The sequence below is a fragment of the Helianthus annuus genome, chromosome 14 (assembly GCF_002127325.2).
Source record: "Helianthus annuus cultivar XRQ/B chromosome 14, HanXRQr2.0-SUNRISE, whole genome shotgun sequence".
Taxonomy (NCBI): Eukaryota; Viridiplantae; Streptophyta; class Magnoliopsida; order Asterales; family Asteraceae; genus Helianthus; species Helianthus annuus.
Genome location: NC_035446.2, coordinates 58,787,691 through 58,815,071, shown reverse-complemented (window position 1 = coordinate 58,815,071; position 27,381 = coordinate 58,787,691).

The window sequence follows — 27,381 nt, the reverse complement described above, 5'->3', positions numbered from 1 at the left end:
CATGTTTTACTTACACTCATACGTTTCATGCTTATCCATATATGCCTACGTTTCATGCTTACACATATACTCACACTACACGTGCGTTTTATGTTGATACTCATACTTACGTGCCTATTCATACTAAACATATACTTATGCTTGTGCTTTCATTCATACACATGATTCATACAATCGTACCTATACGCGAGCATAATCCAAGGGATTTGCTTACGTGGGTCCCACACATACTTAAGCATGGACTTGCTTATATACTATATTCTTATATGTGCACATTCTTATTTATTTTTTTAAATTATGTATACCCTGATTCATACACATCTAGTACAAGCTATGCGGATCATGCGACGATCAAAATAATCGCGGGTGCACACGGGATTATAGTGATGGGCGTATGAAAACCATAGAGTGTACTACTGTGTATGGTAAGACACAGAACGTAACATGACACCGAATACGAAACGAACGTAATGTGGTCAAAACATGGTGGATACGCCGCTGGTACTTCCTATATATAAGTGTTTTCACCATATTACCAAACTTTCGTAAAACGTGCCATGAGAAATTCGGCGTTTTACAGACTTTTGGACCTAATACAAACTTTAAACAACTCACAAGCGCATTATATCCGATTATCCCCCGACAAGACTTTACTCTTAGCACATCACTTTCGTCTATCTGATACTTATGCTGTTCTTATACTCATAATCGTAAATAGATCAATCGTTCACCCTTACACCCTATTATTCACCGTTGTCCTTCTTACAGGCCTTAATTTTAAACAATCCTCTTCTGTTTGCCAAAACCCTTTCGAGTCTTCCTCTTGAATAAATTTCGGGACGAAATTTCCTAAAGGATGGGAGACTGTAACGCTCCGCGTTTTCATGACTTTCCTAATTCAGAAATCGAGTCCTAAAAATCTATTTTTAGAAGCTTGCCTCTTGCAAAAGAATAATCCATCGTATCGTCAGAAATCTTTTATCTCTATGATTAATTCATTATAAATATGGTTAACTCATCTTTATTTAATTAATTAAATTAATTAATTTTGCAATTTAAGAAGTTTAATTTTTTTATAAACTAAGTTAGGCTCGTTAAAATTTTAAAGTTAATAGACTAACCTAGTTAGTTTAACGACGAAGTCGGTTCATTGAAATTATAACATAAACTTGGATTAATTAAACCACAGGGACTGTTTGTGCCAATTTCTAAAGTATTAGATATGTTACAACAAGATAAATGAGTCTTGCCCTAATACCTTGTTAGGGATGGATTTTATAACACATGATCCTTACATGTGATCCTAACCAGTGATCCTTGTTTCTTTGGCAGATAGTGATCCTCAGCAGAGTTCCAGGATCAGGATCACGGACCATCATAGGGATCCTCATACTAACAGTTGTTTTCATTAAATTTAATGTTATCTTGCAGGAATGTCTAGCAGGATCCGCTCTTAGCATCGCAAACAAGGAACGCGTCTTTACAACTTTGGCATATGCTTAATCAGAGATGAACGTTGTAGAGGATATGGAAACTCGGCATGATTTAAGGGCGATAATATAGGCTAGATTTACTTTTATTTCTAAAGGGGTAATGAGCTGATTGTTAGTCTATTTACCTAAAATAGGTCACTCACACTTGTATATATAACACTCTTCCCCATTCGGAAGACGGACAACACATTTCTCACACGCTTAGACACTCGATACTATAGTGATCCTTGTACTCAGCTCATTATCATCCGAAGTTGTAACCATTTTTTGTTATATTGAAGTTTGGTGATCGGTAGTTGCCATCACCCGAGGTTTTTTATGCCGGAGATCATACATTGATCAAGGGCTTTTTCCTCGTATACATCCTTGTGTCACTTGCATATTTCTTACCAAAGTGATCCTTTACTTTTTCAACAAACTAAGCATCATTCCCCGTTTACTTAGAGTTTGGTTGCATTATCCTTGTGTGATTTTTGACCAAAACATACCTTTTGTTGGGTCAGCCGTATAAATCACTGAACTCCTTCATCTTCTGTATTACAAACCCTAGACAAACATCCCCTCACCTTCAACCCTTATCTCTCTCTCTCTCGTAAACACTTAAACAAACAAACACAGTGACTTCATCTTCTCATCCAAACACTCATAGCTCTTCATTTACACACATAGATCTGTCAGTCACCTTCTCGATTCCCACCGGTATACACGAAGAACGAAGAGAGAGAGAGATGGGCCGGCGGCAAGCCGGCGACGACTGCCGGCGGAGGTTTGGGCAGCGGCGATGGTGTATTATTTCCGACAAAGTTACCGGAAGAGGTGACGGTGGTTACGGGTTCCGGTATCACATCGGTGACAACAGATAGCTCCGGCAACATGCCCTTCTCCGGTCGACCACCGGCCACCTTCTGTTCTCCGACAAGCACCACCACACCCTCCCGTCGCCGTTTCGGTATATGCTTCGTATCTCTCTGTTCCTTAAATTAAATTCTATGATTTTTTTCTTTTCTTATTCAAATCCACCAGAAGTGTGGATTGGATTGGATTTCATGGATCTGATCGTTAGTCAGATGGATTTTTTTCTTAATTGCCATTGAAGGCTCTGCACCATTTCTCTTATTTTGGTGTGTATATATTAAAAAAAAAACGTTCATGATTTACTCACTGGTCATATGTTAAACACTATTATTTAAAACAAGTTTGTTATGTTTTTTTTTTAATTCTTTTTCTAAATTATTTACAGGTTTATGATTGAACTATTAGTTTAGACAGAGAGGTTAAGGTTACTTTTAGTCAGGCTCGATGTCCGGTTCAGTATTCGAGTCAAAACTGGTCAAACAGTCAATTGGGTCGTTTTTGGTATCTCGGGTCAAACTCGGTCGATTCTGGTCAACTATCGAGACGACACAAGCTTTGGTATAAAATAATGACTCGAATATTAATTTTAGTGTTCTTCATAATTATTTATTTATTTTTATCGCGACACCAAACTTATTAAAAATTGCATTTTTACATAGAAATCTTATATTTGTAAATTGCGTTATCGAATTGTTTATTGAATTTTGAAAATAGATCGACAACTTGTGTTGTTGGGATCGTCCAAAAACAGAGGAAACTCTGCCTGTTTTTTTTTTTTTTTGTAAAATCCCGTAAAACGAAACGTTTATTTTATTAGACGAAGCCCATCGGATTCAATTAAATTTTACAACAATAATTATGATTATAAACATAAACTTATTTATTTAGTCATTTATTTATTTTCATTCCTTTGATAATACTTCTATAATTATCTTAATGAGTTAATTTGGAAGTAGCACATAAACTATGTATACTCTATGCGAAAATATATAGATATCAACAAGTCATACTTTAGATTTCGCTCCTATCCTCCGTCATAATTCCTTTTACTCATGCACCATCGTTTGCCCATATAGGGTGACCTCGGTGTTCCATCCTCCTAAACTCGTCAACTCGTCGTACTTGGATAATCGAAAGAATTTGCAATATTGTGAGTATACTCGCAACCCCCTTTTTATGTTTACCACTTTTTGGGGTGTAACATGTTTTACTATTAAACTACACTTAAACTTATTCTTTATGCAATGCACAAAACAATCCTTATACATGAATACTATGCTATGATACTTGATGCTTACGTGGACCATACTTATGTGATATGTTTTAGTCATTAGCTCTCACGAGCCTCCCTTCGACATGTATAGCGCTATAGGAGTAACGCACCGCCCCCCTTAAACTTGGGTCATGTTGAATTAATTAAACTTTCTTGCGTAAACAGAGGTTGGGGCTAGAAATATTGCATGCCATGTTAGGTTGATCTCGTATAAACTAAGTTGCCATGTGGATTCGTTTTAAACTTTTAAACTTATACTTATACTTATGTTTAAACTTGTATACTCGCCTTTGCTTTTGCATTGAATTGTATTTTTAAACATGTTACAGGTTGATGAGGACGATCCTAAGAAATGAAGTAGCGTTGATGCCTAGATACACATATAGACGTTAGGGTTTAATAGGTTGTATCAAATTTTGTTATGTTGTTATGTTTCTTTTGTTAAACTTATTGTATTCGAATTCCTTGTAGTGTTGATAATTTGTCTTATGAAATGAAAACGGATTATTTAAATACTTGTCACAATTATTAGCGTTATGATGTCTCGAGCAATCTTCACACTTCGTCTCATACTGATGTTTCCGCCATTGGTTGGGGTGTGACAGTAATAGTTGATAGACTGACTAAGTCAGCACATTTCCTACCCATTAAGGAGACTTATAGCTCTGACATGTTAGCCCAATTGTACGTAGATAAGATTGTATCTCTACATGGCGTGCCTGTGTCTATTATCTCTAACAGAGATATCAGATACACGTCACATTTTTGGAAAAGTTTCCAACAATCTTTGGGCACGCGCTTAAATTTCAGTACGGCTTACCATCCTCAGACGGACGGACAGAGTGAGCGTACAATCCAAACTTTGGAAGACATGCTTCGTGCATGTGTGATTGACCTAGGTGGTAGTTGGGATAACCACCTACCCTTAATCGAATTCTCATATAACAATAGCTACCATACGAGCATTAAAGCTGTTCCTTTTGAAGCCTTGTATGGTAGAAAGTGCAGAATGCCCGTTTGTTGGGCGGAAGTTGGAGATGTCCAGTTGACAGGACCTGAAATAATCTTTGAAACGACGGAAAAGATTGTTCAGATTCATGACCGTCTGAAAGCTGCCCGCGATAGGCAGAAAAGCTACGCAGATTTGAAGCGTAAACCTTTTAACTTCGAAGTAGGTGACAAGGTATTGCTTAAAGTATCACCCTGGAAGGGAGTGATGCGATTTGGTAAGAAAGGCAAGTTAAGCCCGAGATACATAGGACCCTTCGAGATCATCGAACGTGTCGGATCGGTTGCCTATAAGTTAAAATTACCGGAAGAGCTCAATAGTATTCATAATGTTTTCCACATCTGCAATCTGAAGAAGTGTTTCGCTGATGAATCACTAGTTATACCACATACAGATGTGCACATAGACGAGACCTTGAATTTTATTGAAAAACCTATGTCGATCGAGGATCGACAGGTTAAAAAGCTTCGAAGGAAGTATATACCGATTGTAAAAGTTAAATGGGATGCCCGTAGAGGTCCCGAGTACACGTGGGAGGTAGAATCCGCGATGAAAGAAAAGTACCCACATTTGTTTCAGTAAATCTTGAGATCGAGATTTCTTTTAAGGGGGTGAGGATGTAACACCTCGAAAATTTGCGTCCTATAATGTATTGACACGTGTCATAAGCTGGAACGTGTTAATGAATACTATAGAGGGACTAAAGTTGACAAACATAGAAAGTATGTGAATTCAAGGGTTCAAAATGTCAACAAGGGATAAATATACTTTACAGTAACCCTACATGATGTTCGTACCTTCAAACGAATGAATCATGGATCATACGAAACTAAACGTGGAAGAAAGTGAGGAATTACAAACTACAAGGGTTAAATGTGTCAACATGTTTAAGTTATACCTCTAAGTGACCCTTTAGTAAACCCGAGGCTTTGTAATGATAAATTATGCTCACAAGAATGCACGATATAAATTTCATAAAGTTTCGTTATCAAAATGAGAAAGTTATGATCGAATTCGTACATGAGGGGTTAAAGGCGTCAACATTGAAAGTTATGACTTTTCGGGTAGTAATAAAGTAACCGAGGACTTAACAAGACGAGTAAAAGCCATGAGGCCCTTATACGTAAATAAGAGAGGCCCAAAATGCAAAGTTACCCATCCGTAAAACCAAGAGCCAACTGCAATAATTGAAAAGGATTTGAAAAATCTTACAGCAGGTCTCAGGCGGCCCGTGTAAGATATAGCAAGGGCTTACGCGGGCCGCGTCAATAGTGCGAAGATTTGATTTCTGTCAGTGAGATTAAGGCGGGCCCGCGTAAGCCTTGTTAAGGTCTTACGCGGGCCGCGTCAGACTCCCAGATGCAGAATAAGTGGGCAGCAGCACTGTTTGGTGTTTTAACCGACTTTAAACATTATTGCAACAGCATGGGCGCCCCCTAAACGACCCCTAGGCCTTAGAGACACTTGTTGATGATCTGGTTACACTTGTAGACTTGTGTGTCATGATCTAATGCATCCATGATCACTATAAAAGGCCATGAGATGCAACCATTGTAACCACACCTTCATTCAACACTTCTGATCATTTCTGGAGCTCAAGTGTATTCACTAAGCATCTCTGGTCGTGCATAGGACTTCAGTAAGTGTGCTTAACCCTTCTTAGTTAAGTTTTTGCTTAATTTTAGCTTAAAAGTTAATCCGTCATAATTAACGGTTGACTTAACGATTATTCACAAATGGTCCAGTGATTAGTCGAATCAAAGGTAGTTATATGTTGGTAATTATGTGGGCATTAAACCCTTAAAAGGGCACCCTCTGATTCCCTCTCTAACTAGTTCAAATATCGGCTCAAAGTTGCTTAGAAAAAGTCAACAGAATGCTAATTTTCGATTTAACGCATAATTAACAATGTAGATGGTATGTAACCTGTTTTATCACTCATATAACTTGATAATAAGTATAAGAACTTGTCTAAGCTTGTTTGATCCGACCATTTACTGTTTTGACCCGGTTCGGAACCGAAAGTCGCAAAACTTTGACTTTTGCTTTGACTTCAGTTCTGACCCGTTTTGGTATGACTTAGATATGCCTTAGGACTCTCTTAGGACCAGGTTACATGATGGTATAAACCTCTGTGGCTGGTTCGTTGTTTGTCCGAGTCGTTTGTACATTTCCGTTATATGCTTAAAAGTTGACCATAATGCCCTTTTAACCTTAAAACGAGAATTTTGGATATGTTAAAGGACAATAACTTTAGTTACTGATTTCTAAGCATGTTCCAAAAAAATTTCATGTCAATACGAGGTCAAGAATGGGAGTTATGCTAATTAGCGCAATTAAGAAAACTTTAGTAATTAAACGGCGCAATTAGCATAAAGCCTATCTAGACCCAAATTTTGACACCAAACCTTTTACACACTGATGTAATATAATATTTTGAGATTTTCAAAGATTTTTAATTATTTTTAACCTGCTCATAACCTAAGGTTATGGCGTTGATTCGGTAAATACCGAATATACCCTTTTCGGACATAAATTAAGTTCTACATAGTATTTTGACACGAATCTAGTTGCCACTAATTTTAAATAATAAATAAAGTATTTTGAACTTTATAAGTTGGTCAGAAAACTCAGATTTCCTGTTTAACCCGGAAATCGCTAAAAACGACTTTATACGCGTATTAAACGCATAGTTTGAGTTTAAAACCATTTTTGTCAAGTAGACTTATTACCTACTGATGTAACTTGTTAAAATAAGTGGTTTTACTGATTTATTCAGACCCAAACATCAGAAGTATAAATAATCCCTTTTATAACCTTTAAAATGACCAAAATACCCCTACGGGGCGTATTATGGGATTAAACTCGTTATGGGCATAATGGAAGGTATCCTACTGATATCACAACCTATTTAGAGCATATTGACTTAGGAAGCCTGTATGAGACTCATACGGTTACCCGTTACGCCATTTACGCGTTCGGTTCGGTTTATGTAACTAGTTTACATAAATTAGCCGAAACGGGTCAAACCTTGTCGTTTCTATCTCAAAATCCAGAATGTGGTTAGATTACCCATATAAAACAAGTCTTCAAACTTGTCGGGTCTAAACCACATTCTATTCCGGTCTTCGCTTAATCGTGCGTTCGAACCGTATCTTTCGTTAAAACTAACCGGTCTAAGTTTAGGCTTAATTAAGGACCCGTTAGGATTCTAATAGGTTCGTTCCAGAATAGGAGACCCAGTAAAAGATACTTGCACTTGTTGTTGTGAATTATACTTGCAAAGGTAAATACTTTTAACTTATTTCCCTATACAGGCTTGGGGTACGGTATATAGAATACCGCTTGGTCGGGCATTTGACCTTAATCGATTAGTGGTTAAGTATTGTCAAGATGACCCGTTAAAAATTTCATTTGTTTGCTTAAAGCCTTTGGGGGGTTAATGACCATGTCCCGGATATCCCTGGCATCATCTTACGAGATGGCCATGACCTAAGCACGGGGTGTAGGCGTACACCTGACAGCTGCATATGAAAAATGGTATCTCACTTAAAGATTAACCTTGTATGTATTATACCTGTGGTGTGTCTATTGGTCTTTAACCCGATCTACGGAACGGGCTACTAAACGCAAAGAAACATGTAATTCGTTTACAAGTATTAAATTAAAATAATTATCCCAAGTTATAAAAGTTTGTGCCACGTGCATTCAAATCAATTTTATTAAACCTTTTACAAAAGTGTCGGTTGAATGTATTTACCAGTGTAAACTGACGTATTTTCCCAAAGGGTTAACTGCAGGTACTAAACGAACTAGGCTGGCTTTCTCCTAGAGTCCACAATAAGTCTCGCAAGCTTGGACGTCAAACTGTTGAACAATGTTCCTATTTATTTTTGATCCCCTATGGATTATCTCAACTATTTGTGATACATGATATTACATTAACATTTAGTTGAAATATATCTATCTTTTGCTTCCGCTATGCATTTATATATTGTATTGTTTGACTGTATTGTTGCCAACTACGTCACGGTAATCCCCCACCGGGCCCACCGGTGAAACGTGTGGAAATCGGGGTGTGACAAAATGCTAAGGCAAAACAGGGAGTTTCTGAAAAGCTAAAAGAAAAAGTTGTTGAAAAAGATGAAAAACCAACTGAACAAGTCAAAATTTTTGAAAATTCCATTCATGAAGTAGGTGAATGTTCAAAAAAGAATCTTTACAAAAAGAAAGCAAAAAACAACCAAGTGTGGGTTGTTAAAAAGGTTGATGAGAATGTCTGTGATGATTCTGGTTCCACAAAGCCAGAAGAGCCACAGGTTGGGGTAAAAGATTCAGTAAATGATGATGAATTTCCATCACTGAAATTTGAAGAGATTAAACAAAAAGTTAGTAAGGTTGAAATCTCGAATCAGTTTTACTCTGAGAAAAGTGAGTTTGATGTCGACAAAACATTCAATGGGAATGTTAAAAAAAATTTTGGGAAAATGATTGATGGGAAACTGGTCCCTCAACTGAAAAAGAGGGCATGAGATTCGGAATCCACGAAGTTGCATGGTCAAGGCTTGAAGTTTGTAAAATTTTTGTTTTCTGGCCACCGGTTACGGACCGCAAGGCCCTAGGCTTAAGGTCCGTAAGGTGCATACCTGGGCGATTTCAGCAAAGGTCGGTTATGGACCGCAATCATCTTAGCATACGATCCGCAAGAGCTGCATACGGACCGCAAGAGCTTAGGCTTACGGTCCGTAAGCCTGTCGCTGGCAGCAGAAAATGGACAGCTGCCTGTTCAACCTGTTGCACCGCCTTAATGTTATGGTTTTCGAAACCAGGGACTTGCTAGGCAGTATTTAGTCTTATAGGGGCACCTGGGATCATCTCCTAACTATTATAGAGTTACATGTCAAGATCCTAAGGCATATGGTTCACTATATAAGGAGCTAAGTTGTGACCATTTGGACTTGCTCATTTGCATTCTTGTTCAAGGCATTTTTGGAGCTCCTGGTCAGCAACCATTTTCTCTTAGGCTCCATAAGCATCATTAGGACTCTTGTAAGTGTCCTTAACCTCCCTTAACCCTTTTTAGCTTAGTTAATTAGCTAAAAGTCAAACCATCGTAATTAAGGTTTGACTTCGAGATTAGTCCATAATTACTCAGTAATATCACAAATTTAAAATACCTTTAAGAAGGTAATGATGTGGGTAACGAACCCTTAAAAGGGTATTTCCAAGATCCCACTCTAACTATGCAAATTGTCGAGTCAAAGCTTACTTTAAAAAGTCAACAGAATGCTTAAATCCAAATTAATACATAATTAGCAATGTAGGATACATGCAACCTGTTTGGTCACTAATATAACTTGGTAATAAATATAAGAACATGTTCCACCATGTTCAACTCGACAATTTTCTGTTTAGACCCGGTTTGGAACCGAAAGTCGCATAGTTTGACTTTCGCTTTGACTTTCAGTTCTGACCCGTTTTAGTCAAGATTAAGATTACCTTAGAGCTTCTTTTGGACCTAGTAACATGTTAGTATAACCCTCTGTGATTATACGGCTTAGTTCAATAGTTGTCTAATTATTATAAAAATTTCCGTTAAATGCCCATATGTTGACCATTATGCCCAAATGTCCATAAAATATGATTTTTGAAAATGTAAAAGGGTAGACATCTTAGTTACTGAGTTATAGACTTGTACCCGAAATTTGACATCAGTTTGAGATCTAGACTTAAAGTTATGCTCATTAGCGTAATTAGGAGCTTTCTTAATGAGCTAATGGCGTAAATTGCATATAGCCTATCCAAACCCAAATTTTTATACAAAACTTTATACCTACTGTTATAAAATAATATTTTGTAATTTTTAAATATTTTTATTCAATTTTAGGCTGAGCATAACTTAGTGTTCTAAACTTAATTCGGCTAATGCCGGTTTTGCCCTTTTAAGCCATAAAATGAGTTTTATAAATCCTTTTGATCTCAAACCTTTTTCTACTGATTTATTATGATAAATATATTATTTTGAGCCTTCTGGAATTATAGAAATATCAGCTTTTCTTTTAAAACCCAGAAATGGCTCCAAATCGCCTTTTAGGCATTTTTACGACTTAGTTTATATCAAAACTAGTTTTATCATAATAAAACTCCTTTTGACCTCAAACCTTTTTCTACTGATTTATTATGATAAATATATTATTTTGAGCCTTCTGGAATTATAGAAATATCAGCTTTTCTTTTAAAACCCAGAAATGGCTCCAAATCGCCTTTTAGGCATTTTTACAACTTAGTTTATATCAAAACTAGTTTATATGTATAAGAACCAATACCCACTGATATGTTTAGTAAAATTATATATTATAACAGTAAACTAAAGATTGAAACTCAGATTTACAGTTTTGACCTTTTAGGCTTATGTGAAATTACCAAAATGACCTTTCGGTGCATAAGACGGTTATAATTAATAAAATTCACATATATATGATACCCTACTGTTATAACATAGTTAACTAAGTATAATTATTGATTTATTCAGATATATAACTCAGATTGCTAGTCTAACTCTTTTATACCCTTTTAAATGACCAAAATGCCCTTATGAGGCGTAATTTGAGTTTAAAATCATTTGAGGCATAATAAGACATATCTTACTGATATTACAACATATTTGGTGCATATAATCTCAGGAAACTTGTATATGATTTATATGGTTACCCGTTACGCATTTTCGCATTCGGATCGGCTTATGTAACTAGTTTACGCATATTAGCCGAAACGGGTCAAACCATATCATCTTTGTCTCAAAATCCAGAATGTGTTTAGTTTACCCATATTATACAAGTCTCCAAACTTGTTGGGTCAAAATCACATTCCTTCCCGGTTTTCGCCTTCCATGCGATTAAACCGTATTTATTCCTTGAAACTAACCGGTCTAAGCTTAGGCTATATTAAAGACCCGTTAGGATTCTAATAGATTATTATAAACCTTCGTTCCAGAATAGGAGACCAGTAAAAGACACTTGCATTTGCTTATTGTGGTTATTACTTACTCGGGTAAATACTTTTAACTTATTTTCCCTTATACGGGCTTGGGGTATGGTATATAAAATACCGCTTGGTCGGGCGATTGACCCTAACTCATTAGTAGTTGGGTATTATCAATGTGACCCATTTGAAAAATGGTTTTGTTTGTTTTACGCCTTTGGGAGTTTAATGACCATGTCCCGGATATCCTTGGCATCATTTTACGAAATGGCCACGACCTTGACACGCGGGTGTAGGCGTACACCCGACAATGTGTCCATATAATTCAGGTATAATCGTTGGTTTCCCGCCGCGGATTTATACTATGTGGTGTGTCTATTAACCTTAAACCCGGCACGAACCGGGCGACTGAACGCATAACAAACATGTAATTCTTTTACAAGATTATATTTAATTAATTATCCCAAGTTATAAAAAGTTTTGTGCTATGTACATTTAAATTAATTTTTACAACATTTTCAAAGTGAGTCAGTTAAATTGTATTTACCAGTGTAAACTGACGTATTTTCCCCAATAAAGATTAAGTGCAGGTTCTACACGAAATAAGCTGGTTACTCCTTAGCATCGTTAGAGTCTCTCAAGTTTGGGATGCCATTAATCTGTTGAACAATTTTCCTCTTTATGTTGATCCGCCTGTGGATCTATTTCAGCTACTATGTGATACTTGGATATTATATTTTTGTTTGGTTGAAATAAATCTATTTTTATTACTTCCGCTGTGCATTATAATTTGTGTTGTTTGACTATGATGATATCAACTACGTCACGATACTCCCCCACCGGGCCCACCGGTGACTCGTGGAAATTAGGGGTGTGACAGGTTGGTATCAGAGCCAGGTTGAGTGAATTAAACACTAGCCTTTTGTGTTTAATCTCAGTGCACGAATTGCATATTCCTCGAGTTCCGAGTCTAGACATCGAACATAGGACAAACTCTGTTTTATTTTGTTATTTGGTCTTTTATTTCTATATATTTTGGTCGTTATCTTAACCATGTTTGCAGGTCAAAATGCCGCCGAGATTTCTGAGAGGACGTGGAAAAGGCCCAGTTACGGGTCACGATCATGAAGTCGGGCCCTCACACCAGCGATCACCTTCCATAACCATGAGTACTAGCCCGCAGGAGCCATGGAGGCTCTACGTGGAACCAGGGAGGCGGCCAGTCTCTCTCAGTTCCTCACCTTCGTATCAGCATTCTTTTGGGCCCCAATCAGAGAACGAGCCCAACAACCAACCACCTTCTTTCATACCCTTACAGAGGTCCAACTCTCACCACTCTTTCGGTGACCCTACCCCAACATTCCAAAGCCGGTTCAACCCGGCTAACTACCTTCAAGAACCTGTGGGTTTCAACCCACTAGGACCTGAGGATCACTTCTCAGGTGAAAATGACATGGACGAAGACACGGATCCCGTGGAACCTGTGACCGGGACTCCGTACCACCCCATCGAGATCTCAGATGGGTCTTCATTTCACGGATCGCCTTATCGCGGTCCGGACAGCTACGAGGAGAGGTTCAGGAATATTGACTGGTATTTTACCCCCTCTCACCACTCGTCTCCTTATCAGCAGCAGCAGCAACAACAACAGCAACAGGATCCTTCCCAGGATTCTCGTTTCGTGGCAGTCACTCCGCCACCACCACCACCAGTGGAGCAACAACCGCCTCCAGAGCCACCAAGGCGGAGAAGGTCAAACGCACGGATGTCCGTGCGAGGGGGAGTCCGCATCAGCACTCCCCAGCCCTCGAGTGGCAGTCATTATCCGCCACTCCAGGAAGAAGAAGAAGAACCACAAATGGGGAGTCCATCAAACCCCATTCCAGAGGTTAACTCAGTACCTATGGCACCTCCGTTGGGTTTTGATAACCCAATACCTGCATACGCCGGTTCAGCGGAGTATAACCCTTTCGAGCAGCCGGCGCATACCCATTATGACTATGCCAATGTGGACCCTTATCAGGAGGCATGGAACTACAACGCTCGTCACCTAGAGGGACCCTATGGTGGTCTTTGGACCACTGGTTACCCAACTTATGGGTACCAGCGTCCGCCACCTCCTGAACCTCTGTATCAGCCGCCGTAGCCACAGCTGATCCCGCCTGAGCGCCAGCAAGAGGTCCTCGATAGATTGGACCACTGTGAAGAAGAAATTCGAATGGTACGGGAAAGCAACCGAGGCTTCTTTAAGGGTCTGTCGGACCTACTCAAAGGGAAGTCCAAGAGGAGGGGTCATTGAAGACCTTTTTTTTGTTTATTTATTTTAGTTATAATCAAGTCCCAGCGTGGACTTTTTGCTTCAGTACTCAGCCCCTGCGTGGGCTTATCATTTTGTATTATGCCCCTGCGTGGGCATGTCTTGTGGTTAACCCCTGCGTGGGTTTGTTTTGATTTTCGCCCCTGCGTGGGCATTTATTTTCGTAGAAGTCCCGTTCAGGGTAAATGATGTACTGGTTTAAACAATTTATGAGATGTTCTAGTTAAATTTTTCATTTTATTTATTTATTGTTAATAATGTGCATAAAACATGAAATAAATGAAAATAATTAAAAGATCTGCCATCATAATTAAAATGGTAAAATCTAAAAAGGGACAAAGACCTAGCCAAATGTTATCATAAAACAAGGTCAACATGGTAGTTCCATAATTAGATTAAGATCCATATTAACATCTCAATTTAGGGCTATTCTGCGTTAGTTATTAAAGGAATCTTAGGGGTAAAACCTAGCCAATATGTTGTTGCAGACAGGACCAAGATGGTAGAACCCACATAATAGATTCCCATTTATTGTTAACATCTGTTAGTATGTTAACATTCTTGGCAAACTGTGAATCAGTAAAGTCACACAGGCCATCCTTTATAAAGGGTTAATTTAAATTCCCTAAATTTTATAACCGCCCCTTGTGGACGAAGTGCCTGTGGGCAATAATTAAATGTCCCCTGGGACCAAGGACAGTGGCAGCTTATGACTCCCTGTCAATAACAGGTGACGAACTGTGGTTCAAACCTGAATATCGGGACTTTGTAAATTCCTAGTTCATAATTGAATTAAATTGTCCTTGTGACTAGGCCTTATGTGTTATTATTAATGTATTTTAGGGTAATAATAAAGATCCTAAAATTTTAACAAATTAACCGAAAATGGCAATTTAAAACCATGGTTAATAAAATGTAAAATACTGTAAAACCCTCTAATTAAAACCTTGCCCATTAAATTTTAAATGTAGCAATTGTAGCTACATGGCTGGGTCGGATGAAGTGAATAGCCATCCGGTGGAAAACCACGATAATGCCAGAATTCAGTTAACTTGAGCAGAGCTTCAAGCATTAGTGGATGATGCAGTTACAATAGCTTTAGATAGACAGTACAGTGAGTCCTCTGGGACCCGAAGTAGAACCCTGTCCACACCACATGCTAAGCCAAAGACGTATTCTGAGGCTCACAGCAAACCACCACCTACCCCACCTAAGTCTAAGAAGGATGATGACCGACATTCTTCAAATGAAAACAGTGTTCACCCCAAGAAGATTGTGTTGGATGATGCCCCACGTGCTAAGGGTTGCACGTATAAATATTTTGTGTCTTGTAAACCCCGGGATTTCACTGGGGAGAAAGGGGCGATAGACTGCATGACTTGGCTGGATGAAATGGACATTGTTGTGGGCATTACTGGTTGTGCTGAGAGGGATATGGTTAAGTTTGCATCCCAGTCATTTAAGGGTGAAGCCCTAGCGTGGTGGAGGTCGTTGATCCAAGCCTCTGGAAAGGTTGCCTTGTACAACATGTCATGGGAGCAATTTGTTGCTCTTATCAAAGATAACTACTGCCCTCAGCATGAGGTTGAAAAGATAGAGTCTGATTTCCTATCGCTGGTCATGAAGAACCTGGATTGCCAGGCATACCTCACAAGTTCAACACACTGTCAAGATTGGTTCCGTACCTTGTGACCCCGGAACCCAAGAGGATCGCACGTTTCATTGGGGGTCTGGCCCCAGAAATCAAAGCTAGCGTGAAAGCTTCTCGGCCCGCTACATTTAGATCCGTAGCTGATATATCTCTGTCTCTCACTCTGGATGCAGTGAGACAGAGATCATTAAGAAATGCTGACACCAAGAAGAGAAAACGTGAAGATGATGGTTCACGACACTCAGATAAGAAGCGAAAGGGAAACAACGACCACAAGAAAGGGTCGGGATCCAAGAAGGGTGATCAACAGTCAAGTGATAGGCCAAAGTGCAAAATCTGCAAGAAGCACCATTTTGGGAAGTGCAGGTATGAACAGAAATCCCAACCGAAGGCATGTGGGATTTGCAAGTCCTCTGAGCATAGGACCCTTGAATGTAAGAAGTTGAAGGATGCAACTTGTTTTAATCGCAATGAAAAAGGGCATATCAAGACCAATTGCCCAAAACTGGTGAAGAAGGCTGAAGATGGGAAGAAGACCAACGCCAGGGTCTTTCAGATGAATGTTCAGGAGGCCATCCAGAACGACAATGTCATAACCGGTACGTTTCTCATTAATGATGTTTTCGCAAGAGTATTATTTGATTCTGGAGTAGATAAATCCTTTGTGGATAATAAGTTTTGTGAATTGTTAAAATTGCCAGTTAAAGCCTTAAGTGCGAATTATGAGGTAGAATTAGCTGATGGAACAATGGAAACAGTTTCAACTGTGTTAGATGGATGTGCCATATCCATTAGGAACCACTCTTTTCCTTTATCCCTGTTACCCTTTAAGCTAGCCGGTTTCGATATAGTGTTGGGTATGGACTGGTTATCGCATAACCAAGCCCAGATTATGTGCAATAAGAAACAAGTGGTGATCAAGACTCCGTCTGGTGAACCACTTACCATTCAGGGAGATACTCAACATGGATTTCCTGAGCAAGTGGCTATGCTAAAAGCATCCAAATGTTTAAAGAAGGGTTGTGTCATTTATATGGCACAGGTATCCATTGGTGAGGAGAAACCCAAGATTAAAGATATTCCAGTCATTTCTGAATACCCTGAAGTTTTCCCGGAAGAACTACCTGGTTTGCCACCAGATAGACAAGTGGAGTTCAGAATCGACATCATTCAGGAGCAGCTCCCATTGCAAGAGCACCATATAGATTGGCACCAACAGAAATGAAGGAATTGAGGACACAGCTAGATGATCTGCTAGCCAAAGGTTTTATTAGACCTAGTTCGTCTCCATGGGGAGCACCGATCTTGTTCATCAAGAAGAAAGATGGTTCGATGCGTTTGTGCATCGATTACCGTGAGCTTAATAAGGTTACTATTAAGAATAGGTATCCTCTGCCCAGGATCGACGATCTGTTCGATCAGCTTCAAGGAGCAAGCTACTTTTCAAAGATCGATCTTAGGTCAGGCTACCATCAATTGAAGGTCAAGAATGAAGATGTACATAAAACTGCGTTTAGGACTCGTTACGGTCATTATGAGTTCCTAGTGATGCCTTTTGGGCTCACTAATGCACCTGCCGCATTCATGGATCTCATGAATCGCGTTTGCAAGCCTTATCTAGATAAATTTGTCATCGTCTTTATCGACGACATTCTCATCTACTTGAAGAATCAAGCTGACCATGAGAAACATCTTCGATGTATTCTAAAGCTGCTGCATCAAGAAAAGCTCTATGCAAAATTTTCTAAATGCGAGTTTTGGCTACGAGAAGTCCAATTTCTTGGACATGTCGTGAGCGAGCATGGTATCCAAGTGGATCCCGCTAAAGTTGAAGCTGTCATGAATTGGCAGGAGCCAAAGACGCCCACGGAAATTCGCAGTTTCCTAGGACTAGCAGGATACTACAGACACTTCATCGAGAATTTCTCAAGAATTGCAGCACCCCTGACTTTACTCACTCGCAAGAAATGCAAGTTCAATTGGGGGCCTAAGCAGCAAGAGTCATTCGATATTTTGAAGCAGAAGTTGAGCAATGCTCCTGTATTGACATTGTCGGATGGAATTGAAGAATCTGTAGTATATTGTGATGCATCACACACCGGGTGGGTTGTGTGTTAATGTAGAAAGGCAAAGTCATTGCCTATGCTTCACGACAGCTAAAGGTGTACGAGAAGAATTACACCACCCATGACTTGGAGTTGGGTGCCGTTGTATTTGCACTTAAGCTTTGGAGGCATTACCTGTATGGAACTAAATGTGTGATCTATTCTAATCACAAAAGCCTTCAGCACCTGTTCAATCGGAAGGATTTGAACATGAGGCAGCGACGCTAGATGGAAACTCTGAACGATTATGATTGTGAAATAAGATACCATCCAGGCAAGGCCAATGTAGTCGCAGATGACTTGAGCAGAAAGGAAAGAGTGAAGCCAATCAGAATCAATGCCAAAAGCATTGAAATCAAGAATAGTTTGAATGAAAGGTTGTTAGCTGCACAGAAGGAAGCTGTGTCAGAAGCTAACTATCCTAATGAAAAGCTGGGAGTAACTGAAGAGCAGTTATCCTATGGCAAAGACTGAATCCTGAGATTAAATGGAAGAATATGGGTTCCAGTTTATGGAGGACTTCGAGACGTTATCCTTCAGGAAGCCCATAGTTCCAGATATTCTGTTCATCCTGGAGCGGATAAGATGTACCAGGATGTGAAGGCAAATTATTGGTGGATAGGCTTGAAGAAGTCTATAGCCACCCATGTAGCCAAATGTCTGACGTGTGCTCAAGTCAAGGCTAAGCATCAGAAGCCGTCAGGTTTGCTACAACAGCCTGAAATTCCCACTTGGAAATGGGAAATGGTGACGATGGATTTCACCACCAAGTTGCCTAAAACACAGAAGGGAAATGATACTATTTGGGTGATAGTTGATCGGCTGACTAAGTCAGCACATTTCTTACCCATTAAGGAAACTTACAGTTCGGACATGTTGGCCTAACTATATGTTGATAAAATCGTATCCCTGCATGGGGTACCAGTGTCTATTATCTCTGATAGGGATACTAGATACACTTCGCATTTTTTGAAGAGTTTCCAACAGTCTCTGGGGACGCAATTGAACTTTAGTACAGCCTACCATCCTCAGAGGGATGGGCAAAGTGAGCGTACCATCCAGACATTGGAGGACATGCTGCGTGCATGTGTGATTGATTTAGGAGGTAGCTGGGATAGGCACCTACCTTTGGTCGAGTTCTCCTATAAAAATAGCTATCATACCAGCATTCAAGCTGCGCCTTTTGAGGCGTTATATGGTAGGAAGTGCAGAACGCCCATTTGTTGGGCAGAAGTAGGAGACACTCAATTATCAGGTCCTGATTTAGTCTTTGAGACAACGGACAAGATTGTCCAGATTCGAGACCGCCTGAAAGCTGCCCGAGATAGGCAGAAGAGCTATGCTGATAAAAGGCGAAAACCCCTCAAGTTCGAGGTTGGTGATAAAGTTTTGCTCAAAGTATCACCCTGGAAGGGGGTGATGCAATTTGGTAAGAAAGGTAAGTTAAGCCCGAGGTACATAGGACCATTCGAGATCATCGAATGTGTTGGGTCTGTGGCTTATAAGTTAAACTTATCTGAAGAGCTCGATGGTATTCACAATGTATTCCACGTCTGCAATCTGAAGAAATGTCTAGCTGATGAATCACTAGTCATACCACACACAGATGTGAACATAGACGAGAGCTTGAAATTTGTGGAAAGACCTGTGTCGATTGAGGATCGACAGGTAAAGAAGCTTTGTAGGAAGTATGTGCCTATTGTCAAGGTCAAATGGGATGCCCATAGGGGTCCCGAATATACGTGGGAGCTAGAATCCACAATGCAAGAAAAATACCCTCAATTATTTCAATAAATCTCGAGGTCGAGATTTCTTTTAAGGGGGTGAGGATGTAACACCTCGAAAATTCATACCCAATAAAATAAAGACACGTGTCATGTGGGACAAATGTGTCAGGAACCCGGATCAAATAAAGATGTATGGTAGGATTTAAAAAGGGCGTCATGTTATTAAAAATACCTCTGAACGACCCAAGGGCGACATGTTATTAAAATACATCTGAACGACCCAAATTATAAAATCCCAAGATCCTTAAATTGTTTGACAAACATCTGTTATATATTAACCGGTTGTTCCTAAATAAATAAAATTCCATCTTTTATACGGAAGTTGGGTCATTAAGGTTATTACTACTAAAATGCTGATTTAAACCTTTGTATAAAGGAAATTTAAAAGTAGTTAACTAACATAATTAACCCTCGTGAGAATCCAAGACTTGAAACCTTGAAGTTTCCGTCAATTTAAACTTTTACAAGATGCCAAAGTTGTAAGAACATGCTAGGCATGCAATGGCTGAGCAAACTGGTCCCTCAACTGAAAAAGAGGGCATAAGATTCGGAATCCACGAAGTTGCATGGTCAAGGCTTAAAGTTTGTAAAATTTTTGTTTTCTGGCCACCGGTTACGGACCGCAAGGCCCTAGGCTTATGATCCATAAGGTGCATACCTGGGCAATTTCAGCAAAGGTCGGTTACGGACTGCAATCATCTTAGCATACGATCCGCAAGAGCTGCATACAGACCGCAAGAGCTTAGGCTTACGGTCCGTAAGCCTGTCGCTGGCAGCAGAAAATGGACAGCTGCCTGTTCAACCTGTTGCACCGCCTTAATGTTATGGTTTTCGAAACCAGGGACTTGCTAGGCAGTATTTAGTCATATAGGGGCACCTGGGATCATCTCCTAACCATTATAGAGTTACATGTCAAGATCCTGAGGCATATGGTTCACTATATAAGGAGCTAAGTTGTGACTATTTGGACTTGCTCATTTGCATTCTTGTTCAAGGCATTTCTGGAGCTCCTGGTCAGCAACCATTTTCTCTTAGGCTCCATAAGCATCATTAGGACTCTTGTAAGTGTCCTTAACCTCCCTTAACCCTTTTAGCTTAGTTAATTAGCTAAAAGTCAAACCATCGTAATTAAGGTTTGACTTCGAGATTAGTCCATAATTACTCAGTAATATCTCAAATTAAAAATACCTTTAAGATGGTAATGATGTGGGTAACGAACCCTTAAAAGGGTATTTCCAAGATCCCACTCTAACTATGCAAATTGTCGAGTCAAAGCTTACTTTAAAAAGTCAACAGAATGCTTAAATCCAAATTAATACATAATTAGCAATGTAGGATACATGCAACCTGTTTGGTCACTAATATAACTTGGTAATAAATATAAGAACATGTTCCAGCATGTTCAACTCGACAATTTTTTGTTTAGACCCGGTTTGGAACCGAAAGTCGCATAGTTTGACTTTCGCTTTGACTTTCAGTTCTGACCCGTTTTAGTCAAGATTAAGATTAACTTAGAGCTTCTTTTGGACCTAGTAACATTTTAGTATAACCCTCTGTGATTATACGGCTTAGTTCACTAGTTGTCTAATTATTATACAAATTTCCGTTAAATGCCCATATGTTGACCATTATGCCCAAATGTCCAAAAAATATGATTTTTGAAAATGTAAAAGGGTAGAAATCTTAGTTACTGAGTTATAGACTTGTACCCGAAATTTGACATCAATTTGAGGTCTAGAATTAAAGTTATGCTCATTAGCGTAATTAGGAGCTTTCTTAATGAGCTAATGGCGTAAATTGCATATAGCCTATCCAAACCCAAATTTTTATACAAAACTTTATACCTACTGTTATAAAATAATATTTTGGAATTTTTAAAGATTTTTGTTCAATTTTAGGCTGAGCATAACTTAGTGTTCTAAACTTAATTCGGCTAATGCCGGTTTTGCCCTTTTAAGCCATAAAATGAGTTTTATAAATCCTTTTGACCTCAAACCTTTTTCTACTGATTTATTATGATAAATATATTATTTTGAGCCTCCTGGAATTATAGAAATATCAGCTTTTCTTTTAAAACCCGTAAATGGCTCCAAATCGCCTTTTAGGCATTTTTACGACTTAGTTTATATCAAAACTAGTTTATATGTATAAGAACCAATACCCACTAATATGTTTAGTAAAATTCTATATTATAACAGTAAACTGAAGATTGAAACTCAGATTTATAGTTTTGACCTTTTAGGCTTATGTGAAATTACCAAAATGACCTTTCGGTGCATAAGACGGTTATAATTAATAAAATTCACATATATATGATACCCTACTGTTATAACATAGTTAACTAAGTATAATTATTGATTTATTCAGATATATAACTCAGATTGCTAGTCTAACTCTTTTATACCCTTTTAAATGACCAAAATGCCCTTATGAGGCGTAATTTGAGTTTAAAATCATTTGAGGCATAATAAGACATATCTTACTGATATTACAACATATTTGGTGCATATAATCTCAGGAAACTTGTATATGATTTATATGGTTACCCGTTACGCATTTTCGCATTCGGATCGGCTTATGTAACTAGTTTACGCATATTAGCCGAAACGGGTCAAACCATATCATCTTTGTCTCAAAATCCAGAATGTGCTTAGTTTACCCATATTATACAAGTCTCCAAACTAGTTGGGTCAAAATCACATTCCTTCCCGGTTTTCGCCTTCCATGCGATTAAACTGTATTTATTCCTTGAAACTAACCGGTCTAAGCTTAGGCTATATTAAAGACCCGTTAGGATTCTAATAGGTTATTATAAACCTTCATTCCAGAAAAGGAGACCAGTAAAAGACACTTACATTTGCTTATTGTGGTTATTACTTACTCAGGTAAATACTTTTAACTTATATTCCCTTATACGGGCTTGTATATAAAATACCGCTTGGTCGGGCGATTGACCCTAACTCATTAGTAGTTGGGTATTATCAATGTGACCCGTTTGAAAATTGGTTTTGTTTGTTTTACGCCTTTGGGAGTTTAATGACCATGTCCCAGATATCCTTGGCATCATTTTATGAAATGGCCACGACCTTGACACGCGGGTGTAGGCGTACACCCGACAATGTGTCCATATAATTCAGGTATAACCGTTGGTTTCCCGCCGCGGATTTATACTTTGTGGTGTGTCTGTTAACCTTAAACCCGGCATGAACCGGGCGACTAAACGCATAACAAACATGTAATTCTTTTACAAGATTAGATTTAATTAATTATCCCAAGTTATAAAAAGTTTTGTGCTATGTGCATTTAAATTAATTTTTACAACATTTTCAAAATGAGTCAGTTAAATTGTATTTACCAGTGTAAACTGACGTATTTTTCCCAATAAAGATTAAGTGCAGGTTCTACACAAAATAGGCTGGTTACTCCTTAGCATCGTTAGAGTCTCGCAAGCTTGGGATGCCATTAATCTGTTGAACAATTTTCCTCTTTATGTTGATCCGCCTGTGGATCTATTTCAGCTACGATGTGATACTTGGATATTACATTTTTGTTTGGTTGAAATAAATCTATTTTTATTACTTCCGCTGTGCATTATAATTTGTGTTGTTTGACTATGATGATATCAACTACGTCACGATACTCCCCCACCGGGCCCACCGGTGACACGTGGAAATTAGGGGTGTGACAGTTAAAGATTTTTACGCAACTAAAAAGGCAATGTTTAACCCAACTGAACAAGAACTTAAAGAGTTAAAAACACCCAAGGTTGGTCAGACTTGGGTGGAAATTCTTTTCCCTTGAACAAATGACTATGCCGGAGATCCCAAGTTTGTAATCGTGGATCAGGAATCGGCATTATTCTTGTAAAATGTTTTTGTGAAAGATTTGAAAAATTGTTGAAATTTTTACAGGTTAAAGGACTACGCCGGAGCTTCCAGGTAGGTAAGTGTGAAGCAGGAATCGGCATTTTGTACTTACAATTGGTAAATGATCTAGTGTAGATGTTCTATTCCTACACTGGTCAATGGTGTTTGTTTTTACGATTGGTACAGAGGGTGTGTGACAACTGGCAAAAATAATGGTAATTCCGTACAACTTAAACACGCGATTTAACGTTTAATCTCTCGTTACGATTTAATTATTGCATGATTAGGTCGTATAAGTTCTAGCAATCATAGGACATGGTTAAAAATGCTAAACAATATTAACACAATCGCCATGTCGCGAGAAAACCGCAAACTATGTCCTAGTATGTTGGCAAAATACTGAAAAACACTATTCACCGGATCACACTATTCATGCCAGCTAGTTCTAAAAACTGTCCGAAAAAGCAACGTATGGCACGAAAGAATACTATAGTTGGAATATAAATAAAAACCCCTAACTAGAGATACCAAATGATAAAACATACAAACTAAAAAAATGTATATTTTTAAGTTCTTCGTTCTACGCCAAATTGTAACAAAATAACATGTCCGCGACACTAAAATTTAGCATTTGAATGTCCGTAGGACTTGTTAATGACATATTACACCCTAAACAAGGTTGGGGATATCAATGGGATGTCCAAAATACAAGCTCCCAATGCTACGCCGCAACTTTCACACAGTGCTCAAGTTCGAGCCGATAGGCGAATAAATTATATTCCTACCATCCAATTTCCTAAGCTATAAGGCTAGCAAACTAGTTAGCCATATTTTGGCGTCGCCAACGCCTTGAATAAACGCTATAGCGTTGATGGTAAATTAAAACCATAGCTCCTGGTATTATATAGCTTCTTTTATTTATCACCCGAAAGTGACCCGACGAGTAAACTAGTAGCGTTTTTGCTATCTAAAACTAACACCAACTAGTTTATTGAACTAGCCTAGATTAATTAATGTCTTAAGCCCCTAATTACTCCCTACTGATGCAAGACCAACCACTAATTAACATACTTAGCTAAACTACCTAAATATCTACCACTTAAATCATGTTATAATAAAATGTTACACATAACCTCCTCCCCCTAGCCATTTACGGTCAACACTGTCACACCCCCAAAATCCACCTGCGGATAACACCCGCTTCGAGGGCGTGACTGACCAGGATCCAGCCACCAATTATACCGAATACTTAAGTTGATAACAAAAGTAATACTTACTAATCATAAGCTTAGTAAATATTAAGTTCAGGGTTTAAAGTTTTAAGTTCAAAACAGTTAACAAGTAGCGGAAGCATAAGTAAAGTAGTTTAGACAAGGTTCATAATTCAAAATAAGGTAACACCCAACACAAGGGTGAACAGACACTACACGTTCCCAAGCTGCAAGCTCCTTCGTCACTGGTTACCTGCAAAGCATGCAGTAAGGGGTCAACAATAATGCTGAGTGAGTTCACTAGTTGTCCAGTTTTAATTACCAAAAACTTTGTTTCACCGGTTAATTTATCCGTTTATACATGCCCTGGGGAGCTACCCCAAAAGTTAGCGACCAAACTGTTTTTCCAATACCGAACACTAGGTAACCGTTGCGTATCCGCAGGATGCCCCGATGTCAATGTTCTATCATCATTGACGGATTTCTGAGTACATTAGTTCACGACCGATCCCAAACCAGGGCACGGTGTGAGGCTGGTAAACACCTAAATAGCGCTATCAACTAATAACCCGTTCGCCTAACCCGGCGACTAATCGGTATTTGTAGTAGGGACTTGAGTGATAGAGTTTCGTTTAGTGCCGTTAGTTGCAATCCGTATAAACAGTAATTAACCAAAAAGGTTTCCCAATACCAGGGAAGGAAAAGTAAGTTGTGTTCCCAATACTAGGGATGGTATGTAAATGGTATCCCCTTTTACCAGGGGATAGGGTTGTTAGTCTCGTGTCCCAAACCACCGGGACGCATGCTTTTAAGTTGTGAACTCACCTTGGGTTGCTCGGTAGGTTTAGGTTACTTGTCAATCACGTTGGTCACCACGTCCTAACATGGTTACCGGTATAGGTCAGGTTCGGTGTACAAGCATTCACGTAAAACACATACAAGTACGTAACATGCATACAAGTAAATAATCATGGGGTTATTGGGCCGGCCCTATCAGTAACACAGTCAAACAGAACACAGCAACACATAGTCCACTTAACAGACAGTCCAAGTTAACACAGAATGGCCCAATAACCAAAATGGACAGCCCACTCGCAACCAGCTGGTCTCGAGTCGCAACCAGGTGGTCTCGGCTTGTCATGCTATGGTTGCGAGTCGCAACCGTGGTCTCGAGTTGTCACGTTTTGGTTGCGAGTCGCAACAGAGTGGTCTCGAGTCGCAATCTCGTGGTTTCGACTTGTCATGCTATGGTTGCGAGTCGCAACGGCGTGGTCTCGAGTCGGAATGCTGTGGTTGCGAGTCGTAATATGTCACTTTCATACACACGTGATGATGCAGATGCATCAGTCCATTTTGTACCAAGAATTCAGGCCCAAATCCGGAAATAACCAATAAGATTTCTACAAACATTTTTCCTCATTTGACCATTAAACCATATAGATCAAACCTTGCCATTTTAAATCTTCAAACTATCTTCAACAAGTTCATCAAGTTCATAGTTTTTCTAGGGTTTTCATGCCCATATGAACACACATTTATGAACCGAAAATCACATATTTGACAAGATCATGATGCAAAACAAGAAAACATACATTATATGGCCGAAATCTCATGTTTACTCATCATCATTTTTGCAAGAATTAAAGAAGTATAGTTTGGTTAGCCCTAATCATTTATAAGCCACTTATTCTTTTAGTCATTTAAACATGTTACTAAGCTTGCATACAAAAGGGCTTTCACATATGACCAACTTCACAAATCATCCTAAAGATCATGCATATTGTTTCTAACCAAACACATTCTTGTTCATAAACATCACATAAATTCTATGCACAAAGTAACAACACTAACCGGTTAAGAAGGAGGAGAAGGAGCCGAAAACAAAGAAAGAGAACCGAGAAGATGGAGTGTCCGAGTGGTGATCTTGACCGAGTCCTTGTCCGAGATCCTTGCTTGAACCGAGAATTTGGAAGAGTTTGGATGTTGTTTGAGGGTTTCTAGTTGAGAGAGTTTGAGGAGTGTTTGTGTGTGTAAAAATGGAAGAAGTGGGGGAAAGGTGGGATATATATACAAGGGGATGTTTCGGGTTGGGTTTGGGGTTTCGGCCCAAGCCGGTTACGGCCCAAAGGCCCACTCGCAACCGCCCGGTTGCGAGTTGTGGTCTCGACTCACATACATAAACATATAATACGTACATTCAACATACGTTAAGCAAATAAAGATCACGTTTCCATTTAATACTATTTATATACACAAAATATTACAAGGTGTTCGTTCGGAAAAACCTCGAGTGTCACATTATCCCCAAGTTTTAAGAACTTTCGTCCCGAAAGTTGAAGCAGCCACTGCCAAGCTAGCGTGTTTCAACGGGGTGTCACATCATCCCCCCGTTAGTTTGGAATTTCGTCCCGAAATTCGGTTGTAGCTTCAGTGCTGGGGGTTTCGTTTGGGAATAACTGGGGATACTTGGACTTCATCTGGTCCTCCCGCTCCCAGGTAAACTCTGGGCCGCGCCGTGAGTTCCAACGAACTCGCACAAGGGGTATCTGGCTACGTTTGAGGGTTTTGATCTCTCGATCCGTGATCTCAATCGGTTCCTCAGTAAAGTGTAGCTGTTCATCAATCGTCAATTCCTTAAAAGGAATTACAAGTGTTTCATCCGATAAACACTTCTTCAGATTAGATACGTGAAAAACGTTGTGCACTGCGCTCAGCTCTGCAGGCAGGTTCAATCTATAAGCTACCTTACCGATTTTCTCGGTAATTTCGAATGGTCCAACATACCGTGGATTCAGCTTGCCTCGCTTACCAAAACGAACCACACCCTTCCAGG